Raw genomic sequence first — 11,402 nt, 5'->3', positions numbered from 1 at the left:
TTCGCACCCCGCACACTAGCCGGTCGCGCAACATGTCATCGAGCGACGCACCGAAATCGCAGTGTTCCGAGAGACGTCGCAATTCTGCGATGTAGTCGGCAATTGACTCACCGGGCTGCTGTTGACGTGTGCCAAACTTGAAACGCTGTACTGTCACCGACGGTCGCGGCGAGAAGTGGTTTGAGAGACGCCTGACGATCTCATCGTAGGCCACGGCCGACGGCGCATCCGGAGAACAAAGGGAGCGAACGATGGCATACGTTGCTGGGCCGCAAACGCTGCAGAGCGTTGCTCGCTTCTTCTCGTTACCGTCGATGTCGTTTGCTTGAAAGAAAAATTCGAGGCGCTCCAAATACAAGGGCCAAGACGTCGCCTCTGTTGGAACGAATTCCCCAATCGTGCCCAGCGCAGTTGCCATTTTTACCTCGTCGCCAATTATTTGTTACGTCCTTTATTGCTGGTGGCAGGGTACAGACTGGCGGGGAAGCCGCCAACACGTGACACATGGTAGCTCAGGGTTGCTTGGCCCTAAAGATTGTCCCGCTATAACAAGAAGGCTGTCCAGTGTTTCTGAAAAGGACTTGCCGGCCACTTCAGGCACATCAGCAGTAGTTAAAAGCGATTTAACAACTGCAGGAGAGCAATTGCCTCCTCTTGGTGACCTTGCAAGGTTGTAAAATGACAAAAGGTTGACAGTTATCAGAAACTGTGATACAGTAGGGTGGTCGTTGCATATCCTGAAGTCTGTCTGATTATCCCAAAGAGATTTTCAAGTTTGTCTTGGCTCAAACGTGCAGTTAAGAGGTATTTGAAGCCTGCAACAGTGGTGAGGTGGGATAACAGCTCTAGAGTGCTTTTAATTGTGATCCTCAGCCCTGCAGCTGTACTTCCGGTCAAAAAGCCTCCTCCAGCTGCCCAGCAAACCACAAACCTCCCATAGATGTCCAGATTAAGTCTGAACGTCTATGTACGAAACCAAAATCTCTCAGACGTCTTCTTTTTTCGTGGAAAAGCTGCAGACGTACCCACGACATCATATCTGCCTTAACCTAGACTTCTCGTAGATTGTCACGTCCTGGGTATGTAAGCGAGATATATAATTTAAGAATTCCATATTTTTCAATCGTTCGATATTTCGTGTTGCCTTACTGCATTTAAAGTTTGAAATCGCTGTTGACTACAAATTGGAGGCATGACCAGCGCTGCCTGTGTTTTTGTGTTTTTTTTGTGCTCGCTTCACGGCAACATTATCCTGCCTAGAAAGAAGAAAAATACGGGAAGTAGTAAAGACAAATCTGAATGCACACGCATCAGGTTTCTGACTCAACTGTACGCAGTTGGTTTGAAATGCCAGTCACTTTGGTCAGGATTCGCATTGTTATTCAATTTATACCTTGTGCTACAGCCTGCAAGCTATCTCAACCACACTGAAAAGTGAGGACACACTAAAAAACTTGTTTGTTATTTAGCAGCCAGGACTATATAATAACCATTTTTTCTGATTAAGCATGTTCTATTCAACTTATCCAACTATTTAAAATACAAGAATTGGTTCAGTTCAATTTTTGGGAGTTATTTTTTTTCTTTCAAAAATGTCTTAAATCTGCTAATCGCGCTAGCAATGATAACTATTGGAATGTTGAGCTGAGGAAAGCTTAGGCATTTGTGTTGCTGAATGTGTGACCTCATATTTCTTGAGAATAAACTTCTTGAGTCCCGCTTTTTATCATCATGTCAACACTGTAATCATGTCCACTGCCAGCCAAAAATTTCTCCGTTAACCCTGTGCCAGCGGCGGCCCCCTTATCCCAGCAAACTTCCGAACCTCATCTGCCCACCTGCCCTGATCCTCTCTGCTGTGCTTGCATTCTCTCTGAATCCAGCCCGTTACCCTAATGATAATTGGTCATCTTGCCTTCATGCTACATGCGCTGCCCATATGCCTGTGTTCTATGCTGCGGTAGGGTCTAGGGACCCTAGCTGCGGACAGGCGGCGGCGGGGAAAGCGGAGGGCGTATTCAGAGGAAGGTGATCCTCGTTGCGATTGGCCAACCGAGAATAGACGTCACTGCTCTACTCTACGTCACTCTGTGGGGACTTTTGAGGAACACTGCGCTTCAACCGACAGGGAAAATCTCAACTCTTCTTGAAAATCCTTGCTCAATATCCCAAGGTATCCCAAGGTGCATTTCTTGCTCGCTTGTTTTTTTTATTTTTTTGCCTTGAGCATGGAGACGGACACGTGCGATGGCGTTGCTTCAGCGGTTTGCGACAAGGCGTTCTTCAATACTAGTAATTTAAAAACACCCATCAAGGATATTCATGGGGAAGGACGCGGTTGTTGCTGCGACGCGTCTTTTCTTTTTCTCTTTCCTCTGATCTCTCTATCTGCACGCGGCAGCGGTGGTGGCTCGGCTCCAGCCAGTAGGCAGGCCCATGCATCCTTCTCCCAGTCACAACAGCATGTAGTAAGGCACGGCCGTTCTTGTGCGACTTACGTCTGAAGCATTTTGTCGCCCTTCGTGACCTGCGACGGCACCACGACTTCGAGGAAGAGGTGGAGAATCTAGTCTTCGACTCTAATAAAGGTAAGAAACGAAGTCTGCATGCACGCACGCTGTGATTAAAGCAATAAAGGGCCAAAGCGGGATGCAGTCGCGCGCTTAGATTACCGATTGAAAAGTTGCAGTTTATTGACTTTTCGAGTGCGCGCATTTTAAGTTTGTAAACACAGAGCGCGTTCTTTTTTTTTTTATTTACGGGCTTACACTCACCTGGGGAAACTTGCACGTGGTTTTGTGCACAAAAACTTAGCGATGACATGCACGTTTTTTAAATGAACCATGAAGATTTCAATGGGCTTGGTCTAGTGCGACAGATCTGCAGAGGTAGCCTTTGCGGGCATTCGAGTGAAATGTGAAACGTAACGTACTATAACCTTTGAAAGCCATGACTTGTCATAGTCATTTTGCACTTATTTGTAATGTAAGGTGTATAGTTTGTACAAAGTTTAGGTAGTCATAGCTTTGACTCCTAATCATTCTGAAGTGTAGCATGACTCAGCACTTTACTAGTAACATAAGGTGTGCAGAGTTTGTACAAAGTTGCGTAGTCATGCCTTGCACTCATGACTCGTCATTCTGCAACATAGCATGACTGTGCACTTTAATGCTTTGGCATTCTCGCTGGTAAGCAGTCTTATGTGTGTCTGCAGAATTTTTTTTTGGTGTCCTAGCTCCTCCATAAGCAAAGTGACAAGCAGTGCACTCTCTTTCATATTTAAAGTGGCCACTGCAGGAAAACTGGTCCTTGCAGCAGACTCGCTGCTACAGGCCTTGCTTATGCTTTGTTGCAGGCATCTGCAATGTCTCGACAGGACACACAACATTGTCGCGGCATGCACTGGCTTAGCAGCGCTGAAGCCATGGCAATCGCAACATGCAGAAGTGTGTAGGAAGAATGCCCAGCATTGTTCTGCCTTTAGAAGTCAACAGCGCTGACCTGAATTTGTGGTCAAAGGACAGGGCCATGTAAAAGGTTGCTGTGCAGGAATGAGTTTTTGCAGGGTGTAGTAAAATTGAAATACTTCCATGTAACAGTCCGTGTAATAACTTAACCTGAACTTAATAATTTTCTCCAAAAATTGTTCCCCATGCGCTATAGCAGGAAAAAACAGTAAGCGAATGACTGATAAATTTTTAACAATAAAAAAGCTGGGAAATGCAGTTTTGCACTGCAGGCAAAAGGCTAAAAATTTGAAGCTAAATCTGTGATTGTCATGCGCACTTGGCAGAGGCAGAGCGCCAGTAGTAGTGCGAGAGTACTGCATATGTGCCCACTCCATAGCACATGCATTTTTCATTAGTGTATGTAAAAAGTACAAACTTTAATTTGGCCTTGCTTTTCAAAAAATGAAAGTAGTGTGATACACAAAAAATTGACAGAGAAGTTTTGCCGAAATTTTATAAACGTGCAAAAGCAGAATTTCATGAACATTGCCTTGTCTTGTTACTTTACTGTTGGCTTTCTAAGGATGCCTTATGCCGTTATTCATGTGCTATCATTGTGTACACGTTTTTATCAAAATGGAGCCCACCTTTGTTCACGCCTCAATTTTTAAAAATTTCTTTTTAGTCATGAGAGGTCATGGACTTAACATCATATGTTGGCATCGTGTCATAACTATGTTGCAATGCTGCTGTGAGGCTGTGGTTGCTATGTCGCCGTTGCTATGCTCTTGGCACAAACCCACATACACATCGCAGGATCTTGCTCGGGGTTTACCGTTCGGAATTGTGCTTTCACACTAATAATTAACTAATACTATGTGGAGTGCTTAGTTATGTTTACAATCTTTCTGTTTCAGGATTTCGCGCCTGGAAAGACGGAGAAGAAAGCAAAACTTGCTGCCGTTTTATAGCTTCTACAGGAAAGAAGGAATGTGCACCAAGGGTTTTTAAACGCTACCTGCACTGCCACCATTCCGGCTCATACGAAGAGCTTCCTATAGAACAGCGCCAAAGGCAGGAAAAGGGGCAAGGAAGCTGCAAAATCAGCAAACACTGCTTTGCTACTCTAGAGGTCATGGAGAAAGAGGGCAAGGTATATGTAGTGTTTCAAAAGAAACACTACGGACACTTCAATGAGGCCTGCCACCAAAGGCTGTCCCAGGATGATGCCAGAGGGCTTGCAGGTTAGCCACTCCTCTTGTACAAAGCATTTGTGCATGCTGTGTTGACTGTACCGGAATGTGAAAACGTTTAGAAGCTACACTCCACCAACCTTTCATAAATGGGAGACGAAAGTGCAATAGAAATGTATTTTAGGGGGAAGATATTGCTCATTAACTCGAGTGATCATTTCAATGATTTTTATTCTTCTGCGATGCATCTATGGCACGAAAGAGGTGGGACAACACGAAAATGCCTATTGTAAAGTGGGAGAAGGCATGTCCCACAAAACGAGGGGGCTGAAGAAGTTATAGTAGGGCACAGCTTAAGAACCCAGTGGCCAATGCCCCTCAAAGGAAGCCTGCCATCCAATGGCGTCGACCGATTCTCATGATGTCATGGTTAATCCTAGGGGGTAGCACTGCAGGAGGGTGGCAGATGAAAGGGGATTAGTTATGGCTTTAATTGGGTTAACTGATGAAAATCAGCTGACGCCATTGACTGAGGGGGTCTTCTTTAAGGGCCATCTGCCACTTCGTTCTCGAGTTGTATCTGACTGTAGTGCAATTCACTTGAGCCTACTTGGTCGCATCGAAGGGTGAAAAACAATTGATCCACGGCACATTGCATGCACAGCACAGTCTGTACGAACTTCATGCCGTTTAGTTTAGAGATGCTTTGTGGAAGGGGTCCAGTCTTTCGAACTGAACATAATTAGGAATGTCGTCTAGCACTGAACTACTCCAATGTCTGTTCTTTTGTTTTTCTGCTGGTTTCATTGACTATCCTAGGTCTGTCGCTCAATCGGCTGACGTTGAACTTCATCCGTAAGAAGTCGGCTTGAGCTCTATGAAATGTGTCTTGAATGACTGACAGTTGCACTCGATGCTAGCCTCTTTTTTTGGCTGCCTGTCAAAAGCGTAGGCATTTTGTTGCTGATCAAAGCAACGCCACCAGTCTAATGGTTGTATAAGGGCCATGTTTTTTCTCATAAGACAGATCGTCTGCAGTGAACTTTCATTAATTAGAATTATTTGGCTGTTTTGGCACTTCATCAGTAACGCTCGCAGGAACGGCTGTGGTTTGAGTGTTCAGCTACTAAGCTGCCCGGCTGCGGCAGCTGAGTTTCGATGGAGGCAAGAGGTGCCCACGTGCTGCGCAGTGTCAGTGCCCAAAGATCCCCAGGCGGTCGAAATTATTACGGAGCCCTCCACTACAGCACCTTTCTCTCTTTCTTCTTTCACTCCTTCTTTCCTTCATGGCATGGTTGAGGCAGTTACTGCACCATTTCCTTTCCTCAAAAACCACTAACATAAAACACAAGCCTGCACAAGAGTTGAAATCGCAAAAAAAAAAATGAACAAGCAGCATTTATATTTCAGTTTATGTATGACTGGCATGCCCTCCAATTGTCTCTGACTTAGCAGCAGTCATTCAGGTGTTGAAACTGAAACAGCATGAGAAAAATATTCACTTAGAAATTATTCACCTGGCGTAAGTGAATTCTACATTGTGACTCGTGCACACTATTGTCTTGTGCACAAGTCCAAAGAAACAAAGTTCGCGTTCAAAAATTTGGTGTCTCTACTCCTTTAAAGGTTGCTGTCAGGCGAATCGGTGCATTTTTTGAATATGCAGAATGAAATGGGACAGGATGAGAAGCACATGTCCTTATTATTTTCTTGTCCACATTTTCAGTGCTGTTATATTCCGCATTTATAACACGCTGTATATAACTTCCCTGTTTTGCATTGCAGTATGCAAGTTTAAACACTCAAGCTCATAAAAATAAAGTCCATCTGGCTTTGAAACAACCATTTTGTTGTGTGCTTTGCAGTGCCACAAAAGTGAAATGAAAGTAAGATGAACTGTGTGTCACCTGTGAAAAGGAACAAAGTGGAAGACGAAGGAATCCGACCAGAAGTATTTGTCACTTTATTACATGGCTGTAGGCAGATGAACCAGAGATGTTAACAGTTTTTTTCTGTACCATTTTCAGGCTGGTTAGCAGAAGGAGTGCCAGAAAAAACCATTGTGCACAACATCCGAGCAGCTACAAGTGGATCAAGCCCACGGATGCAACTTGTGACCACTAAGGACCTCCGTAACATTGCAGATAAGTTTAGGATTGGAAAAACAGAGCAGAGAGATCCAGACGATTTTAAGAGTGTTGAATTATGGGTCGAAGAAATGAGGGCAAAAAATGAGTCACCACTGTTGTATTACAGGAAGAAGGGTGACCCCAACAGTCATGATGGTGACTTTGAGCTAGCATTAATGACGTTCCCACAACGAGAGCTCCTTTATGAATTGGGGGCAGCGAAACTGTGCACTGACTCCACCCATGGCATAAATAAGTACTAACTCCAACTGACAACCCTGCTCACAATTTCTCAAGATGCCTTTGGTATCCCGTGTGCCTACTTGATTTCAAAAAGGGTGAACACGGGCACTGTGGTGAGGTTTTTCGAGGCCATCAAAGAAAAAAACACAATACCATGTCAGGCATTTATGTCTGATGATGCCCCTGTTTATGGCAGTGCATGGGAGCTGGTGATGGGTCCCTTGAAGAGTCGACTGCTTTGCAGCTGGCAGGTGCTACACAACTGGAGCACGCACCTGAATACAGTCACAAACAAGGACTGCAGGAGTACAACAAGGGACATGCTGCACACTCTGATGAAGTGGACAGATGAGACTGAGTCTCAACAGTTGCTCCCTGCACTTCTTGGTATCCACTCCAAAGAGCATCAGCTTAATTGCCTTTGGCTTTGTCAGAAATTTTGAGAAAACATACGCAAAGAGGGCATGTCAGTGGGCTTACTGCTATCGGCAGTACATTGGATTAACAACAAATAATCACTTGGAGTCAAGGCACTGAAGTACTCTCACTTTGGTGGCAAGGTAAATGGGTGATTGGATACATTAATCAAAGTACTCTTCAATTTCACATCCGAAAAACTTTACAACAGGTGTCAAAGGAGGAGCAGACCACCGCAAATCTGCCCTATTTAGGAAGCATAAAGTGGGGATTGAGCTTTCTAAGTCCAGTACTGAGAGAGTGGGAGATGGCCAGTGGCATGTAAAGTCGCAAAGTTTGGTGAACTTCAAGCACACAGTGGAAAGAACGAGCAAATCGTGCAGTGGCTGTGAGCTTCATTGTGAGCAGTGCGAGGCTTGCCACAACATGTACACAAGTACGTGTTGACCATGCAACGCATGTGCACATGTACAAGCACATGCATGCTGTTGCTATAATGGAGCTACACTTGTGTCAGATGCAGAGCAGCCAGAAAGTAGCATTTGACTGTGCTGGCATTTGTAGGCCCTGCCAGCTGAAGATGGCAGATTTCAGGTGAGGGATTAGGATTATGTTATGAGCTAGTTGGCAGGCTATTCTGACAAAGTGCTTTAGCATAGCAAGCTCAAGACACAGCAGGGAAGAGGAGTGTCATTTGCTAATTTTCTTGAAGCCCACATGGTCATGAGAAAGGTGCGCCATCATATCCCATATCAAGCAGCACCATTGACGGTACACTACAGGCCTCTGGTATTTCTTTTCTAGTCATTCCTTTTTCCCAAAACTTTCCTCCTAGGAATGGAGAACTCATCCCGCCACGGCGCCTCACTGGCTCTGGCGTTCTTAGACTGCTTACACGAAGGCTGTGGGTTTGATCCGGCCATGGCGGCCACATTTCAGTGGAGGCAAAATACAAAGATGGCCATGTGCTGTGCAAAGTCAGCGTGCATTAAAGGGCCCCAGGTGGTGTAAATTAATCCAGAGACCTCCATTATGGTGTCCCTCATAGCCCATGTGCCGCTCCCGAATGTTAAACCCGACAATTAAGAAATTGAGATATTTCAGGCCCCTCATTCCCTACTCAGAATCTGCTTGTGTAAGTACGCCCTCTCTGGCACTGCTCAACAGAGAACTTCTGACAATTGGCAAACATTTTTCATCTTCGGGAAATTAGTGCACTCATTTTCTTGTTCATACCTGCCTTGCATTCACTATAATTTTATTTCTTCGTCATCCCTGCTTGATTTCATTTTATCTGCATGTGATGCACTCATAGAGGCATGCGCTCTTCAATAATATTAGTATGAAGTGTCGCTCCATGCTGCATTCCTCTTTGTTGCGTCGTGCTGTCACAGTGCACCGCCCTTTTAGGACATCTTGAGAAAAACAGCGCTTGCAGACAAAGGACCAGAACAAGAAGGACACACAAAAAAAAAACAGCGCAGTTGTGTGTCCTTCTCGTTTCCTTTGTCTGCAAGTGCTGTTTTTCTCAAGATGTACCCCAACCAACTCGCCCAGTAACACACCTTGCCTTTTAGAACAGTTGAAAAAGTATTCTTGACAAAAGGCTAAGCCGTAGCTGTCATCTTGCACACTGAAAGCTGCAGCGCAAAACTACTATTCATCTTATTTTGCAAAGAGAATACTGCTGCAACAGAAAAACAGTATTACTCATTTTTCAGAACATTGCTGGTGCAATTTGTGACACGAACTTAAATTGCCATGGTAGAAACAGCCGTGAATAGCCTTCCCTGATATGATAAAGCACTTCATAAATGAACTTGCTTGGCTCTTACAGTGTCTCTCCACCAGCCTTCCAAGCAATGAGCCTTCTGTTGTGTGATGGGAACACTGTGCCAACTTTGTTGCCTAGAAATTCTAACATGCCCCTATTTGTTGAGAAGGCAGCTTAGATGAAACATATAGTGCCCAGTTAATGTCATTTATGAAAAATGCTTCAAAGCCCAACTGCAACGAAATTATAATTTGGCTAGAATGCCTGTTAAAGGGGCCCAGAAACACAATCTTAGTTAATTGTTTTGCCTGTTGATTGCATACAGTGAGTTATAATGGTGCTATTAGCATCGGTAATACCGCGTACATTCCGTTTTTTAATATTTTAATGTCCTCCCAAAAACAACTTCATGGCTCTGATGGTGTCGCCACACAGTGGCGGGTTTCTAGCAGCGGATATGACATCACCTGGCGCGAGCTTGATGACCGGACAAACAGTAAATATACTGCAAATTGTGTGAATAAATAGAGACACATTTTGTTACCTGTCTGCGTTTTATATTAGATCAACAAAAACAATTTGTTTGTCTTAGATAAAAGCCCTGCAAAGCAAGTAAAATAAAAATACACCACCAGGGGCGCTCTGGCATGGAAACAACGCTGCCAGTCTCACAGAGAGCAGGCAACCATGGACTACAAACTTCCGCGACGTGCTCTGGCTGGCTGTTTTGATTGGTTGCGCCAGGTGCCGTCATTGGGAGAGCGAAATAGGAGTGGGAAGCCCCGCCAAAATCGAGTTGAGGGCAGCGTTTTGTTTGCTTGTATTTTGAAATTTCTTCATTGAATAACTCCCGTTCCTGTGCATCGATTCCTGTAATTCTTTTTAAGTCAGCATCTGTGTGACATAAAGAACCCACCTGAAGTATAGCCGGTATTCCCCCAGGCTGTGTTTCGCAGCCCCTTTAATGTGCTGGGTGTGTCATAAAACTAATCATAACAAAGTTTCATGCTTCTGAGAAAACTGACACTGTTGCTACAAGTGTTTAAAAAGCTGTGTAGTAGACAACGTGGCATGTCCATATAGGCAGATACGGATACCCGAGTGCCATACGGCCTCATGTCTGGCCCATTGGGAATGAACAGATTAAGGACAGTGTAGAGTGAAAGGCTAGGGGCTAAAATGTGGCTTGGCAGTCATGGGTATGGTGCTGCGCCAAAGTTGTTAGGAATTTGTTTCAATCCTGCAGATGCTGATTTCTGTTTCCATTCCAGGTTTTTGTACACCATATTTACTTAAATAATGGATGCATTTGCATAATAAATGCTTTCCCTACATCAATCATCAAAATCTGGGGAAAGTTCAACTGACCACACCATGTTTTACACCATGTAATAAATGCACCAAACTTACCATTCTAATTTTTTCCCACAAGAAACTGCATCCATGATGCAAGTAACTGCAGTATTACAGGTTACAGAATGAAGCACTGTCAGCTGTATTATGTGGCCGCAAGACTGCCTGGCGCCATGTGAAGAGGAATGCTCCCAAGGCTCATCACATCACATTTACTCCAGTATCCACATATGGCACCCGTTTCATCCTGCACGTCACATTCACCTCGGGCTGGTGATAGCCTGCCAGCTAGATTAAGAATGTCACAAATAAAATGTCTACCTAACTGAAAACTGTGGTTGTATATATCGGAGATTTTTATTGACTTGTGGCAGTCTACCTGGACAGGTTATGGTAATGCAAGGCAGCCCATTATGCACAGCATATGAGTGCATAGGCGCCACAACTTCGCATCTTTTCCAAGGGTTCATGTTTTGCACTATTGGGTGTGACCCGACCCATCTTTCCACAATCCTCGCGTAGTTAATAATAAAGTGCTCCTAATCCTTTTTTGACAGTCAAAATGTATTTTCCTAGGCATATTGGCAATCTTCAATTTGTATTTCTCCACAGATTTGGTACTTCTGAGAAGTTGGACGGTCATTTTATAAATGATATATTTTTAATAAGCTAGCAGATACTATTCTTGATTTAAACATTTGCAGGCATATATACGCTGCCATTGTTTGCCTTGATAAATACTGTGTCCATTGTGTAATCATAGTACAAACACGTTAATTGATTCTAAAGGATGTTAATGCTGCTTAATTACGCTGTACAAGCCCAGCTGTGGCTTTGGAAAGCT

General features: G+C 44.3%; 1 long non-coding RNA gene across 3 annotated transcripts; it reads left to right on the top strand.

The window, feature by feature from the left end:
• The first annotated feature begins 2,028 nt into the window (after window positions 1-2,028).
• Window positions 2,029-10,890, top strand: LOC149349263 (uncharacterized). 3 transcript variants are annotated; one of them, XR_016289998.1, is made up of 4 exons: window positions 2,029-2,588; window positions 4,367-4,693; window positions 6,508-6,593; window positions 6,670-10,890. It is a non-coding gene; the product is annotated as an uncharacterized LOC149349263 (long non-coding RNA). The 3 variants fall into 3 exon arrangements; XR_016289996.1 differs by having other exon boundaries at window positions 2,036-2,588; window positions 6,508-10,890; XR_016289997.1 differs by lacking the exon at window positions 6,508-6,593 and having other exon boundaries at window positions 2,055-2,588.
• Window positions 10,891-11,402: the final 512 nt, after the last annotated feature.

The sequence above is a fragment of the Amblyomma mixtum genome, chromosome 3 (genome assembly GCF_055824585.1).
Source record: "Amblyomma mixtum isolate Tamu chromosome 3, ASM5582458v1, whole genome shotgun sequence".
NCBI lineage: Eukaryota > Metazoa > Arthropoda > Arachnida > Ixodida > Ixodidae > Amblyomma > Amblyomma mixtum.
The sequence above is the reverse complement of the archived record's forward strand: the minus strand, read 5'-3'. Positions and strand labels throughout refer to the sequence as shown.